This window comes from Oncorhynchus clarkii, chromosome 22 (assembly GCF_045791955.1).
Source record: "Oncorhynchus clarkii lewisi isolate Uvic-CL-2024 chromosome 22, UVic_Ocla_1.0, whole genome shotgun sequence".
Lineage (NCBI taxonomy): Eukaryota > Metazoa > Chordata > Actinopteri > Salmoniformes > Salmonidae > Oncorhynchus > Oncorhynchus clarkii.
In genome coordinates, this window is record NC_092168.1 from 52,446,426 (window position 1) to 52,463,799 (window position 17,374).

The 17,374-nt window shown below is 44.3% G+C and overlaps 1 protein-coding gene across 1 annotated transcript in view; it reads right to left on the reverse strand.

Moving 5' to 3' along the window:
* The window catches only part of LOC139381016 (mitogen-activated protein kinase kinase kinase 13), a 147,376-nt gene extending 131,434 nt beyond the window's left edge, over nucleotides 1-15,942 (reverse strand). Inside the window, exon 1 of the mRNA XM_071124247.1 lies at nucleotides 15,897-15,942. The gene's annotated coding sequence lies outside the window, so the exon portion shown is untranslated. The remainder of the gene's footprint in view (nucleotides 1-15,896) is intronic.
* Nucleotides 15,943-17,374: the final 1,432 nt, after the last annotated feature.

Sequence of the window (17,374 nt, forward strand, 5' to 3'; positions counted from 1 at the left end):
TTGGCAATGTTAACACATGTTTCCCATGCCAATAAAGCCCATTGAGTTGAAGAGACAGAGAGAGAGACAGAGACAGAGAGAGAGAGAGAGAGAGAGAGAGAGAGAGAGAGAGAGAAATAAAGGAGATGAGCCGAGATAGATTACTGTGTGAAGGGAGCAGAGAGAAGACAAGAGAAGAGAGGAGGATATGCTGCCTGCTGTTCAGAGCTGAGCTGCACATGGTGGCTGTTCTGTTCTTTTCTGTTGTTGTTGTTGAGGTGAAAGGGCACAGTGATACACTGAGTCATAATAGATTGGACAGGGACAATGGTGACAGAAATCCTTCCACTCCCCTTCACAAAGCACGAGCATGAGTGCACACACACACACACACACACACACACAAAAAAACACCTATACACACACACACACACACACAAAAACACCTATACACACACACACACACACACACACACACACACACACACAACATGTTTTATATATAGAGTTGAAGTCAGAAGTTTACGTACACCTTAGCCAAATACATTTAAACTCAGTTTTCACAATTCCTGACATTTAATCCTAGTAAAGATTCCCTGTCTTAGGTCAGTTAGGATCACCACTTTACTTTAAGAATGTGAAATGTCAGAATAATATTAGAGAGAATTATTTATTACAGCTTTTATTTCTTTCATCACATTCCCAGTGGGTCAGAAGTTTCCATACACTGAGTTAGTGTTTGGTAGCATCGCGTTTAAATTGTTTAACTTGGGTCAAACGTTTCGGGTAGCCTTCCACAAGCTTCCCAGAATAAGTTGGGTGAATTTTGGCCCATTCCTCCTGACAGAGCTGGTGTAACTGAGTCAGGTTTGTAGCCTCCTTGCTCGCACACACTTTTTCACTTCTGCCCACAAATTTGACAGGATTGAGGTCAGGCTTTGTGATGGCCATTCCAATACCTAGACTTTGTTGTCCTTAAGCCATTTTGCCAGGACTTTGGAAGTATGTCTGATTTATTTTGATTTCCCCATGATGTCAAGCAGAGGCACTGCGTTTGAAGGTAGGCCTTGAAATACATCCACAGGTACACCTCCAATTGACTCAAATTATGTCAATTAGCCTATCAGAAGCTTCTAAAGCCATGACATCATTTTCTGGAATTTTCAAGCTGTTTAAAGGCACAGTCAACTTAGTGTATGTAAACTTCTGACCCACTGGAATTGTGATACAGTGAATTACAAGTGAAATAATCTGTCTGTAAACAATTGTTGGAAAAATGACTTGTGTCATGCACAAAGTAGATGTCCTAACTGACTTGCCAAAACTATAGTTCGTTAACAAGAAATGTGTGGAGTGTTTGAAAAATGAGTTTTAATGACTCCAACCTAAGTGGAATGTAAACTTCTGACTTCAACTGTATATACAATACAAGTCAACCATATACAATACACGTCAACATATAGGAGATAGGATATTATTTCAGGAGAGAGTGATGGTGTTACATAACAATAACACAGTAGTTATTACAGGAGAGAGTGATGGCAGCCTCCTTATGAAATAGGCCAAAATGAACTACTGGGATCACAAGAAGTCTACATTTCACTGTTACAAAACCAATGAGCTTATTAATACTTCTCTAACCCTGGCTAAACCTGGACTATGTCCATTAATACTTCTCTAACCCAAGGCTAAACCTGGACTATGTCCATTAATACTTCTCTAACCCTGGCTAAACCTGGACTATGTCCATTAATACTTCTCTAAACCTGCTAAACCTGGACTATGTCCATTAATACTTCTCTAACCCTGGCTAAACCTGGACTATGTCCATTAATACTTCTCTAACCCTGGCTAAACCTGGACTATGTCCATTAATACTTCTCTAACCCTGGCTAAACCTGGACAATGTCCATTAATACTTCTCTAACCCTGGCTAAACCTGGACTATGTCCATTAATACTTCTCTAACCCTGGCTAAACCTGGACTATGTCCATTAATACTTCTCTAAACCTGGCTAAACCTGGACTGGTCTGCACAACGCATCACCGGGGGCAAACTACCTGCCCTCCAGGACACCTACACCACCCGATGTCACAGGAAGGCCATAAAGATCATCAAGGACATCAACCACCCGAGCCACTGCCTGTTCACCCCGCTATCATCCAGAAGGCGAGGTCAGTACAGGTGCATCAAAGCTGGGACCGAGAGACTGAAAAACAGCTTCTATCTCAAGGCCATCAGACTGTTAAACAGCCACCACTAACACTGAGTGGCTGCTGCCAACACACTGACACTGACTCAACTCCAGCCACTTTAATAATGGGAATTGATGGGAAATGATGTAAATATATCACTAGCCACTTTAAACAATGCTACCTTATATAAATGTTACTTACCCTACATTATTCATCTCATACGCATACGTATATACTGTACTCTATATCATCGACGGTATCCTTATGTAATACATGTATCACTAGCCACTTTATACTATACTATGCCACTTTGTTTACATACTCATCTCATTTGTACATACTGTACCCGATACCATCTACTGTATCTTGCCTATGCTGCTCTGTACCATCACTCATTCATATATCCTTATGTACATATTCTTTATCCCCTTACACTGTGTACAAGACAGTAGTTTTGGAATTGTTAGTTAGATTACTTGTTATTACTGCATTGTCGGAACTAGAAGCACAAGCATTTCGCTACACTCGCATTAACATCTGCTAACCATGTGTATGTGACAAATAAAATTTGATTTGATTTGATTTTATTTGACTATGTCCATTAATACTTTGCTAACCCTGGCTAAACCTGGACTATGTCCATTAATACTTCTCTAAACCTGGCTAAACCTGGACTATGTCCATTAATACTTCTCTAACCCTGGCTAAACCTGGACAATGTCCATTAATACTTCTCTATCCCAGGCTAAACCTGGACTATGTCCATTAATACTTCTCTAACCCTGCTAAACCTCCCAAATGGCACCCTATTCCCTAGTGCACTACTTTTGACCAGGGCCCAGGGAATAGGGTGCCATTTGGGATGCAACCTTGTTAATCTGTGTGAATATGAACCAGAACGAACAGAACAGAGCATCATCAACATGCTGTCACCATACCACCTCCACAAGCCCCTCCCATCCCATTGCTGTCACCATGCCACCTCCACAAGCCCCTCCCATCCCCTTGCTGTCACCATGCCACCTCCACAAGCCCCTCCCATCCCCTTGCTGTCACCATGCCACCTCCACAAGCCACTCCCAAACCCTTGCAGTCACCATGCCACCTCCACAAGCCCCTCCCATCCCCTTGCTGTCACCATGCCACCTCCACAAGCCCCTTCCATCCCCTTGCTGTCACCATGCCACCTCCACAAGCCCCTCCCATCCCTTTGCTGTCACCATGCCACCTCCACAAGCCCCTCCCATCCCCTTGCTGTCACCATGCCACCTCCACAAGCCACTCCAAACCCCTTGCAGTCACCATGCCATCTCCACAAGCCCCTCCCATCCCCTTGCTGTTACCATGCCACCTCCACAAGCCACTCCCATCCCCTTGCTGTCACCATGCCACCTCCACAAGCCACTCCCAACCCCTTGCTGTCACCACACCTTATTGATGTCACTTCCCCTGCCCGGACAGATTGCTGGGATATGTGAGTTCTCTTCACAGGACAAACGGGTTGCCATGCAACCGCATCAGAGGTAACCCTCTTTTCTGGGACAAAGAGTTCCCTTCAGGAGGATTGAACAGCAGGTGAATCCTCCTGACAACAGCAGATGAATCCTCCTAATAGAACAGCAGATGAATCCTCCTAATAGAATAGCAGATGAATCCTCCTGATAGAACAGCAGATGAATCCTCCTAATAGAACAGCAGATGAATCCTCCTGATACAACAGCAGATGAATCCTCCTGACAACAGCAGATGAGTCCTCCTAATAGAACAGCAGATGAATCCTCCTGATAGAACAGCAGATGAATCCTCCTGATAGAACAGCAGATTAATCCTCCTGACAACAGCAGATGAATCCTCCTGATAGAACAGCAGATGACTCCTCCTGACAACAGCAGATGAATCCTCCTGATAGAACAGCAGATGAATCATCCTGTTAGAACTGCAGATGAATCCTCCTGACAACAGCAGATGAATCAACCTGACAAAAGCAGATGAGTCCTCCTGATAGAACAGCAGACGAATCCCCAAGATAGAACAGAAGATGAATCCTCCAGATAGAACAGCAGATGAATCCTCCTGTTAGAACAGCAGATGAATCCTCCTGACAACAGCAGATGAATCCTCCTGACAACAGCAGATGAATCCTCCTGATAGAGGAGCAGATGAATACTCCTGATAGAGGAGCAGATGAATACTCCTGATAGAGGAGCAGATGAATACTCCTGATATAGGAGCAGATGAATCCTCCTGATAGAACAGCAGATGAATCCTCCTGACGACAGCAGATGAATACTCCTAATAGAACAGCAGATGAATCCTCCTGACAACAGCAGATGAATCCTCCTGACAACAGCAGATGAATCCTCCTGATAGAGGAGCAGATGAATCCTCCTGACAACAGCAGATGAATCCTCCTGACAACAGCAGATGATTCCCCCTGACAACAGCAGATGAATCCTCCTGATAAAACAGCAGATTAATCATCCTAATAGAACAGCAGATGAATCCTCCTGACAACAGCAGATGAATCCTCCTAATAGAACAGCAGATGAATCATCCTGAGAGAACAGCAGATGAATCCTCCTGATAGAGCAGCAGATGAATCCTCCTGATAGAACAGCAGATGAAACCTCCTGATAGAACAGCAGATGAATCCTCCTGATAGAACAGCAGATGAATCCTCCTAATAGAACAGCAGATGAATCCTCCTAATAGAACAGCAGATGAAACCTCCTGACAACAGCAGATGAATCCTCCTGACAACAGCAGATGAATCCTCCTGACAATAGCAGATGAATCCTCCTGATAGAGTAGCAGATGAATCCTCCTGACAACAGCAGATGAATCCTCCTGACAACAGCAGATGAATCCTCCTGATAGAGGAGCAGATGAATCCTCCTGACAACAGCAGATGAATCCTCCTGACAACAGCAGATGATTCCCCCTGACAACAGCAGATGAATCCTCCTGATAGAACAGCAGATGAATCCTCCTGACAACAGCAGATGAATCCTCCTGATAGAACAGCAGATGAATCCTCCTGACAACAGCAGATGAATCCTCCTAATAGAACAGCAGATGAATCCTCCTAATAGAACAGCAGATGAATCCTCCTGACAGAACAGCAGATGAATCCTCCTGACAACAGCAGATGAATCTTCCTGACAACAGCAGATGATTCCCCCTGACAACAGCAGATGAATCCTCCTAATACAACAGCAGATGAATCCTCCTGACAACAGCTGATGAATCCTCCTAATAGAACAGCAGATTAATCATCCTGATAGAGCAGCAGATGAATCCTCCTGACAACAGCAGATGAATCCTCCTGATAGAACAGCAGATGAATCATCCTGATAGAACAGCAGATGAATCCTCCTGACAACAGCAGATGAATCCTCCTGATAGAACAGCAGATGAATCCTCCTGATAGAACAGCAGATGAATCCTCCTGATAGAACAGCAGATGAATCCTCCTGACAACAGCAGATGAATCCTCCTGATAGAAAAGCAGATGAATCCTCCTGATAGAACAGCAGATGAATCCTCCTGATAGAACAGCAGATGAATCCTCCTGATAGAACAGCAGATGAATCCTCCTGACAACAGCAGATGAATCCTCCTGACAACAGCAGATGAGTCCTCCTGACAACAGCAGATGAGTCTTCCTGACAACAGCAGATGAGTCCTCCTGATAGAACAGCAGATGAATCCTCCTGATAGAACAGCAGATGAATCCTCCTGATAGAACAGCAGATGAATCCTCCTGACAACAGCAGATGAATCCTCCTGACAACAGCAGATTAATCCTCCTGACAACAGCAGATGAGTCCTCCTGATAGAACAGCAATGAATACTATTGGAACTGTAGCAACTGTGTTAGCATCAAAATACAGGGTGTTAGCTATGTTTCTATTCAGGCGTTGATTGACATGGTATTGGACCAATAGTATTCGAGAAATTGTGAAAAAAACGGACCCCTCTGACACTGTACATTACATCGTGCCGTGTCCCGACGAGCATTGTGTGGCGTACAACCTCTTTTCACCAGGAGTAACGCTTCTCTCTCAGATTAAAATCACGCTTAACCATATGCACTTGTAAGAAATCTTCATTATTCATGATTTTCATTTAATGAGCATTAGTATGAATTTTATTATGGCTAATATTAAACACATTTTTCACGAGTAGGGCGCTAACAGCAATGTGGTCATCAATAACACAAACACTGAATCAATCAATAATGAATTGCGTACGACTTTGATGAGCAGAATCTTAAAAAGAATACCACTGTGCCAACCTCTGATCTGCATTTACACAAACAAACCCTTCACCTGCTGACAAAGAGCTTTCCTATTTTTGCTCTAACGTTTGCTGTGTTCACATGTTTTGAAATACCTTTGCTGTGCCAACCTTTTCACGAGCGCTTTATTCAATAATTGTAACGGCTTTCTTCCGTCGAAGGAGAGGAGGACCAAAATGCAGCGTGGTTAGAGTTCATAGTTTTTAATATGAGAAACTCAACATGAACACAATTACAAAAACAACAACCGTGGCAAAACCCAAAACGGTCCTATGTAGTGCAGAGAACACAAAGACAGGAAACAACCACCCACAAACTCCAACACAAAACAGTCCTATCTGGTGCAGAGAACACAAAGACTGGAAACAATCACCCACAAACCCCAACACAAAACAGTCCTATCTGGTGCAGAGAACACAAAGACAGGAAACAACCACCCACAAACCCCAACACAAAACAAGCTACCTAAATATGGTTCCCAATCAGAGACAATGACTAACACCTGCCTCTGATTGAGAACCATATCAGGCCATACATAGAAACGGACAAACTAGACACACAACATAGAATGCCCACCCAGCTCACGTCCTGACCAACACTAAAACAAGGAAAACACAAAGAAACTATAGTCAGAACGTGACAATAATTGTGAAATCTCATGCGTGCAATAACGCATGTCAATAACTATTACATTTGTTTGTAAATGACATGCTCTAACCAAAATTGAGAGGCAACATTCCTGCCTCTCTTTCTGCTGTTGATTGAAGAAGTGAAGAAAATGAACGGGACCAAAGTGCATAGCCAGTTCAGTGACCGTGAACAGCATTTCACCAAACTGCAATAGTTATAAACTATGGGGAATGTTTTTGGACCATTGGCTTCCCTGTAAACAGGTACTGACAGTAGGCACGAGCCACCTCCCTCAGGCTCCTCCCTGCATTCACTTCCTCGTTAGCAGCCTATAGCTGTTCGGGAGTGGAGCGGTGCTTGTTAGGCCCTTCCCCTTTCCAGACATTTCCTGTCAAAATACAATTAAATGAGAGGTCGTTTTTTTTATTAATGCAACATAATTCATAAGATAGTTCCAAGGAAATGGACTCACAAATGTGGATATAATTTCCATGTAATCCAACATAATGTTATTACCTATTTCATGGAAAGAGCAGGTTTTCATGGACACAGTGTATATGATGGAGTGAAAGGACATATGAGAGTTACTAACTGTTATTAGTTGCTATATTTATTTTTATATTCATATTGTTGCTATATACAATAATTTACTAATGTTAAGTAGTTTATATAATTATTTATCTTGTGCTATTGGAAGTTGTTACATTAACCCATTCTCATGCTTTGTTGAGTAACATTATATAAAGTAGCATTGTTCCTTCCTCTCTCTCTTTGAACAGAATCCATCCCCTCTGAAAATAAAGCTTCCTACTTTGTGTAACTCATATATCTATCTATTTATTTATTAAGACATTATCAATGGTGAGTGTAAAGTTAATTATTTGTGAGTTCATCAATAGTTAATTCAATCAATAGTGCATTTTTCGAATCATCATCACTGTGTGCCATCATGACTCTCAAAAGCAGTGACAGCCGCAGTTTACTTGTGAAGCTAACATTAGCCCCGCCCTAAAACCCTTATTCAAATTCAACACAAACCTTAAAATAGGTATGAAATGAGTGTTGTTGTAATAGGACTAACTATGTTACCTATAATAACCTGCCATAGTGTTGTTGTAATAGGACTAACTACGTTACCTATAATAATCTGTCATAGTGTTGTTGTAATAGGACTAACTACGTTACCTATAATAATCTGTCATAGTGTTGTTGTAATAGGGCTAACTAAGCTACCTATAATAATCTGTCATAGTGTTGTTGTAATAGGACTAACTACGTTACCTATAATAATCTGTCATAGTGTTGTTGTAATAGGGCTAACTAAGCTACCTATAATAATCTGTCATAGTGTTGTTGTAATAGGGCTAACTAAGCTACCTATAATAATCTGTCATAGTGTTGTTGTAATAGGGCTAACTAAGCTACCTATAATAATCTGTCATAGTGTTGTTGTAATAGGACTAACTAAGCTACCTATAATAATCTGTCATAGTGTTGTTGTAATAGGGCTAACTAAGCTACCTATAATAACCTGCCATAGTGTTGTTGTAATAGGGCTAACTACGTTACCTATAATAATCTGTCATAGTGTTGTTGTAATAGGGCTAACTACGTTACCTATAATAATCTGTCATAGTGTTGTTGTAATAGGGCTAACTAAGCTACCTCGAGCAGTCACAATAGTTCAATAGTTGCTATCTGCACTGACCCTTTCTGAACTAACTTTTTGGACTCATCACATATGCTGCTGTTACTGTTTATCTGTTTGTTTTAAATTTGTTTTAAATTCAACATCTTATTTACATAAGTATTCATGCCCTTTGTTATGAGACTCAAAATTGAGCTCATGTGCATCCTGTTTCCATTGATCATCCTTGAGATGTTTCTACAACTTGACTTGAGTCCACCTGTGGTAAATTCAATTGATTGGACGTGATTTGGAAAGGCACACACCTGTCTATATAAGGTCCCACAGTTGACAGTGCATGTCAGAGCAGGCACAGATCTGGAGAAGGGTACCAAAAAAGTTCTGCAGCATTGTAGGTCCGCAAGAACACAGTGGCCTCCATCATTCTTAAATGGAAGAAGTTTGGAACCACTCTGACAGGGATTCGGAGTTCCTCTGTGGAGATGGGAGAACCTTCCAGAAGTACAACCTTCTCTGCAGCACTCCAACAATCAGGTTGTTATGTTAGTGGCCAGACGGAAGACACAACTCCGTAAAAGGCACATGACAGCCCGCTTGGAGTTTTCCAAATGGCACCTAAAGGACTCTCAGACAAGGAGAAACAAGATTCTTCAGTCTGATGAAACCAAGATTGAACTCTTTCCAGCGTCACGTCTGGAGGAAACCTGGCACCATCCCTACGTTGAAGCATGGTGGAGGCAGCATCATGTTGTGGTGATGTTTTTCCACAGCAGGGACTAGGAGACTAGTCAGGATCGAGGGAAAGATGAATGGAGCAAAGTACAGAGAGATCCTTGATGAAAACCTGTTCCCGAGCGCTCAGGACCTCAGACTGGGGTGAAGGTTCACCGTCCAACAGGACAACAACCCTAAGCACATAGCCAAGACAACGCAGGAGTGGCTTCGGGACAAGTCTCTGAATGTCCTTGAGTGGCCCAGCCAGAGCCCGGACTTGAACCCGATCGAACATCTCTGGAGAGAGCTGAAAATAACTGAGCAGCAATGCTCCCCATCCAACCTGACAGAGCTTGAGAGGATCTGCAGAGAAGAATGGGAGAAACTCCCCAAATACAGATGTGCCAAGCTTGTAGCGTCAAACCCAAGAAGACTCAATGCTGTAATTACTGCCGAAGGTGCTTCAACAAAGTACTGAGTAAAGGTTCTGAATACTAATGTAAATATGATATTTCTGATTTTTATATTTTATAAATTGCAACAATTTATTTTTATTTTTTTGTCATTAGGAGATATTGGATGTACACAGCTCAAAAAAATAAAGGGAACACTTAAACAACACAATATAACTTGAAGTCAATCACACTTCTGTGAAATCAAACTGTCCACTTAGGAAGCAACACTGATTGACAATACATTCCACGTGCTGTTGTGCAAATGGAATAGACAACAGGTGGAAATTATAGGAAATTAGCAAGACCCCCCCAATAAAGGAGTGGTTCTGCAGGTGATAACCACAGACCACTTCTCAGTTCCTATGCTTCCTGGCTGATGTTTTGGTCACTTTTGAATGCTGGCGGTGCTTTCACTCTAGTGGTAGCATGAGACGGAGTCTACAACCCACACAAGTGGCTCAGGTAGTGCAGCTCATCCAGGATGGCACATCAATGCGAGCTGTGGCAAGAAGGTTTGCTGTGTCTGTCAGCGTAGTGTCCAGAGCATGGAGGCGCTACCAGGAGACAGGCCAGTACATCAGGAGACATGGAGGAGGCCGTAGGAGGGCAACAACCCAGCAGCAGGACCGCTACCTCCGCCTTTGTGCAAGGAACAGCAGGAGGAGCACTGCCAGAGCCCTGCAAAATGACCTCCAGCAGGCCACAAATGTGCATGTGTCTGCTCAAACAGTCAGAAACAGACTCCATGAGGGTCTGTTTGCCCAACACCGTGCCCAACACCGTGCAGGACGTTTGGCATTTGCCAGAGAACACCAAGATAGGCAAATTCGCCACTGGCGCCCTGTGCTCTTCACAGATTAAAGCAGGATCACACTGAGCACATGTGACAGACGTGACAGTCTGGAGACGCCGTGGAGAACGTTCTGCTGTCTGCAACATCCTCCAGCATGACCGGTTTGGCGATGGGTCAGTCATGGTGTGGGGTGGCATTTCTTTGGGGGGCCGCTGAGCTCTCCATGTGCTCGCCAGAGGTAGCCTGACTGCCATTAGGTACCGAGATGAGATCCTCAGACCCCTTGTGAGACCATATGCTGGTGCGGTTGGCCCTGGGTTCCTCCTAATGCAAGACAATGCTAGACCTTATGTGGCTGGAGTGTGTCAGCAGTTCCTGCAAGTGGAAGGCATTGATGCCTGGCCCGCCCGTTCCCCAGACCTGAATCCAATTGAGCACATCTGGGACATCATGTCTCGCTCCATCCACCAACGTCACACAGACTGTCCAGGAGTTGGCGGATGCTTTAGTCTAGGTCTGGGAGGAGATCCCTCAGGAAACCATCCGCCACCTCATCAGGAGCATGCCCAGGCGTTGTAGGGAGGTCATACAGGCACGTGGAGGCCACACACACTACTGAGCCTCATTTTGACCTCTTTTAAGGACATTACATCAAAGTTGGATCAGCCTGTAGTGTGGTTTTCCACTTTAATTCTGAGTGTGACTCCAAATCCAGACCTCCACGGGTTGATACATTTGATTTTCATTGATAATTTTTGTGTGATTTTGTTGTCAGCACATTCAACTATGTAAAGAAAACAGTATTTAATAAGAATATTTAATTCATTCAGATCTAGGATGTGTTATTTTAGTGTTCCCTTTATTTTTTTGAGCAGTGTATATTGATGAGGACACACCCCCCCCCCCCCCCGATAGGTTCAGTCTTCACCAGTGTTGAGTATCCTCCTGCCATAGGTCAATACAGACAATACCTCCCCCCTCCCCTGATAGGTTCAGTCTTCACCAGTGTTGAGTATCCTCCTGCCATAGGTAAATACAGACAATACCCCCCCCCCCCCCCCCCCCCCCGATAGGTTCAGTCTTCACCAGTGTTGAGTATCCTCCTGCCAAAGGTAAATACAGACAATACCCCCCCCCCCCCCTGATAGGTTCTGTCTTCACCAGTGTTGAGTATCCTCCTGCCATAGGTAAATACAGACAATACCCCCCCCCCCCCCCCGATAGGTTCAGTCTTCACCAGTGTTGAGTATCCTCCTGCCAAAGGTAAATACAGACAATACCCCCCCCCCCCCCCCCCCCTGATAGGTTCTGTCTTCACCAGTGTTGAGTATCCTCCTGCCATAGGTAAATACAGACAATACCCCCCCCCCCCCCCCACCCGATAGGTTCAGTCTTCACCAGTGTTGAGTATCCTCCTGCCAAAGGTAAATACAGACAATACCCCCCCCCCCCCCCCCCCCCCTGATAGGTTCAGTCTTCACCAGTGTTGAGTATCCTCCTGCCATAGGTCAATACAGACAATACCCCCCCCCCACCCGATAGGTTCAGTCTTCACCAGTGTTGAGTATCCTCCTGCCATAGGTCAATACAGACAATACCTCCCCCCTCCCCTGATAGGTTCAGTCTTCACCAGTGTTGAGTATCCTCCTGCCATAGGTAAATACAGACAATACCCCCCCCCCCGATAGGTTCAGTCTTCACCAGTGTTGAGTATCCTCCTGCCAAAGGTAAATACAGACAATACCCCCCCCCCCCCCCCCCCCTGATAGGTTCTGTCTTCACCAGTGTTGAGCATCCTCCTGCCATAGGTAAATACAGACAATACCCCCCCCCCCCCGATAGGTTCAGTCTTCACCAGTGTTGAGTATCCTCCTGCCAAAGGTAAATACAGACAATACCCCCCCCCCCCCCCCCCCCCCCCCTGATAGGTTCTGTCTTCACCAGTGTTGAGTATCCTCCTGCCATAGGTAAATACAGACAATACCCCCCCCCCCCCCCCACCCGATAGGTTCAGTCTTCACCAGTGTTGAGTATCCTCCTGCCAAAGGTAAATACAGACAATACCCCCCCCCCCCCCCCCGATGGGTTCTGTCTTCACCAGTGTTGAGTATCCTCCTGCCATAGGTAAATACAGACAATACCCCCCCCCCCCCCCCCCCCCTGATAGGTTCTGTCTTCACCAGTGTTGAGTATCCTCCTGCCATAGGTAAATACAGGCAATACCCCCCCCCCCCCCCCCCCCCCCTGATAGGTTCTGTCTTCACCACAGTGTCAGTGTGTGTCAGTGAATGAGCGTGTGTGTCTTCCATCCTACATTAGGCTGATTGTTCTGTGACCTGTAACTGCACCCTGGGCTCGGTGTTCACCAAACTGAAACCAGACAGATCTCTGTCACATGAAGACCTTTACTCCACATTCTCACTCAGCAGAATTAGGAAATACAACGCTACCCTCACAACAACAGCAAGACAGCACCCAGGCATCCTGCACTCAGGCATCCTGCACCCAGGCATCCTGCACTCAGGCATTCAGCACTCAGGCATTCAGCACTCAGGCATCCTGCACCCAGGCATCCTGCACCCAGGCATTCAGCACTCAGGCATTCAGCACTCAGGCATCCTGCACTCAGGCATCCTGCCCTCATGCATTCAGCACTCAGGCATTCAGCACTCAGGCATCCTGCACTCAGGCATTCAGCACTCAGGCAATCAGCACTCAGGCATTCAGCACTCAAGCATCCTGCACTCAGGCATTTAGCACTCAGGCATCCTGCACTCAGGCATTCAGCACTCAGGCACCCTGCACTCAGGCATTCAGCACTCAGGCATCTTGCACTCAGGCATTCAGCACTCAGGCATCCTGCACTCAGGCATTCAGCACTCAGGCATCCTGCACTCAGGCATTCAGCACTCAGTCATCCTGCACTCAGGCATTCTGCACTCAGACATTCTGCACTCATGCATTCAGCACTCAGGCATCCTGCACTCAGGCATTCAGCACTCAGGCATCCTGCACTCAGGCATTCAGCACTCAGGCATCCTGCACTCAGGCATCCTGCACTCAGGCATCCTGCACTCAGGCATCCTGCACTCAGGCATTCAGCACTCAGGCATTCAGCACTCAGGCATTCAGCACTCAGGCATCCTGCACTCAGGCATCCTGCACTCAGGCATCCTGCACTCAGGCATTCAGCACTCAGGCATCCTGCACTCAGGCATTCAGCACTCAGGCATCCTGCACTCAGGCATCCTGCACTCAGGCATCCTGCACTCAGGCATTCAGCACTCAGGCATTCAGCACTCAGGCATTCAGCACTCAGGCATCCTGCACTCAGGCATCCTGCACTCAGGCATTCAGCACTCAGGCATTCAGCACTCAGGCATCGGAACTGTAATCCCCATAGTTCCTCTCCTTGAGCCAAGACAGGTTGTCTGCCTTCTCATAAAACTACAGGATTCTTCCTCAGACATGTACAGCACATAAAAGTATATGAGAGAGAATACTGTATATGAACTTGAGGTAAAATACAACAATAATTGTACAACTGAAATAAAGCAGAACAGAGTTCTGATTAAAAGAAAACTAATTATTTCTACAACAATATGTTCCCTATCGAAGTTCTGCAAAGTTCTGCCCATAAAGCATCAATAGAACTTGTCATAAAACCCATTCATTCATACATACAGTACAGCTCTGCCGTTCACCGTTGACCTCTCACATTGTTATCCTCTAATTATTATCTATTAGGCTACATTTCAAAACATAATTATTTCTTACATAATATATAATATGAATTTGTCCATATTCATACTTTCTATACTTAAACTACTGTTCTGTGACCTACAGTATATATAGCCTACTCAGACTACTGTTCTGTGACCTACAGTATATATAGCCTACTCAGACTACTGTTCTGTGACCTACAGTATATATAGCCTACTCAGACTACTGTTCTGTGACCTACAGTATATATAGCCTACTCAGACTACTGTTCTGTGACCTACAGTATATATAGCCTACTCAGACTACTGTTCTGTGACCTACAGTATATATAGCCTACTCAGACTGCTGTTCTGTGACCTACAGTATATATAGCCTACTCAGACTGCTGTTCTGTGACCTACAGTATATATAGCCTACTCAGACTGCTGTTCTGTGACCTACAGTATATATAGCCTACTCAGACTACTGTTCTGTGACCTACAGTATATATAGCCTACTCAGACTACTGTTCTGTGACCTACAGTATATATAGCCTACTCAGACTACTGTTCTGTGACCTACAGTATATATAGCCTACTCAGACTACTGTTCTGTGACCTACAGTATATATAGCCTACTCAGACTACTGTTCTGTGACCTACAGTATATATAGCCTACTCAGACTGCTGTTCTGTGACCTACAGTATATATAGCCTACTCAGACTACTGTTCTGTGACCTACAGTATATATAGCCTACTCAGACTGCTGTTCTGTGACCTACAGTATATATAGCCTACTCAGACTACTGTTCTGTGACCTACAGTATATATAGCCTACTCAGACTGCTGTTCTGTGACCTACAGTATATATAGCCTACTCAGACTGCTGTTCTGTGACCTACAGTATATATAGCCTACTCAGACTGTTGTTCTGGGACCATATAGTAAAACAAATGTACAGTGGATTTGTACCTATAACGAATAGGACACAGAATACATGTATAAATCTGCAAGAGTGTCATGTTTTCCCAGTAACGTGCATCGTAATGTCCAGTTCGTTACATAACAAGCCGTTGAGCAGCATAGCAGCCACCCCTCTCTGAGGATGACTGACCGGCGTCTACAGAGTGGGATGCAAAAACAAAGCCAGGACAGTACAGCTCCAGTGCGTATATGCGTAATAACAACGTTGTAACACAATGCAAGTCAACGATTCATTATATTTTCTGAAATAATATGTCAAATAAAATGCTCTAATAAAATCTCGTATATTTTGTTCCAAGACCGCACAGCTCGCCTGCGGTTTGATGCCAGGCGTCAGCAGCACCGGATAGATAAGACTACACAGAAAGAAAGACACGTCTTGCCACTAATAACACCCGAACAAAATGTTGCCTCAAACAACATGCATAACTTTACAGGGTATACGTCTACATTCACATATTCAATTATTTTTGTAAAAACTGCAAGGAACCGTACCGTTTTCAATTCGATCTGACAGCCCTCCTGTTCTTCGCTCCGTCCGACTATTTACTGTAATCCAATGGTTTAATCCAAATCTGGTGAGCTGGAACGTCACATCCGTGTTTTCTGAGTCGTAGAGACCCCCTCTCCGGAGTGGGCGGTAACTGCTGACGTGGAGTGTCTCAATGTGGGCGTGTCAACAGAAGTGGCCGTGTCAACAGAAGTGGGTGTATTTCAAGCGAATAAGCTTATTGGGCAGGTTTGTTGTCACTCAAGACCGTTTCGGGTGGCCGCTTGTTATGCAGTGTTCGAAATGTTCCGTGAGTCTTCTTCGTGGTCTTGTACAGCATGGTCTTGTATTTACATTTATGAAAACGAAAATTTCCATTAGCACAATTAGATTTATCAGGTAAAATCTTTATTATGGTTAAGGAAACCGAGCAGCACATTCTCCCATAACAAACAAAAGTCATCAAGAATATTAACAAATATAAAACTGTGAATATCTTTTCATAATTGTTTAACATGTAGATAATGCCAAAATAAATGTGAAACTGTTTCTGGATGCTCAACACAAAAAGTACAATCAATGTTAATGTCTTTTTAAGTTTCTTCAGGGAATGATTCGCAGGGTAATACTTATGAATCATTCTGAAAGAGGACCTCTTTGACCTTGTTAACAAGCAGGTATTTGTGTGGTAATAACCAGACTTTTTTTCCAACAGATATTAGTGACCAATGTATTCCAGTAACTTGTGACATAAGGAAGGGAAACAATATCCCTTTGAAATAAAGCACGAATATATCTGTTTTTCTGAGAGAGCAAGGAGAGAAACATATTTTCCCTATTGGAGAGTCACCTGGATTAAGGAGGGAAGGTCAACAAGGGGACGTCTGGCTACACCTCTAAATAACATGAGAGTTCCAGATGGAATAGCATCAAAGACTATGGAGAACTCTCTAGGTGTTACAGCATCAAAGACTATGGAGAACTCTCTAGGTGTTACAGCATCAAAGACTATGGAGAACTCTCTAGGTGTTACAGCATCAGACTATGGAGAACTCTTTAGGTGTTACAGCATCAGACTATGGAGAACTCTCTAGGTGTTGCAGCATCAGACTATGGAGAACTCTCTAGGTGTTACAGCATCCGACTATGGAGAACTCTCTGGGTGTTACAGCATCAGACTATGGAGAACTCTCTAGGTGTTACAGCATCAGACTATGGAGAACTCTCTGGCTGTTACAGCATCAGACAATGGGGAACTCTCTGGGTGTTACAGCATCAGACTATGGAGAACTCTCTAGGTGTTACAGCATCAGACTATGGAGAACTCTCTGGGTGTTACAGCATCAAAGACTACGGTGACCTCTCTAGGTGTTACAGCATCAGGCTATGGAGAACTCTCTAGGTGTTACAGCATCAGACTATGGAGAACTCTCTGGGTGTTACAGCATCAAAGACTACAGTGACCTTTCTAGGTGTTACAGCA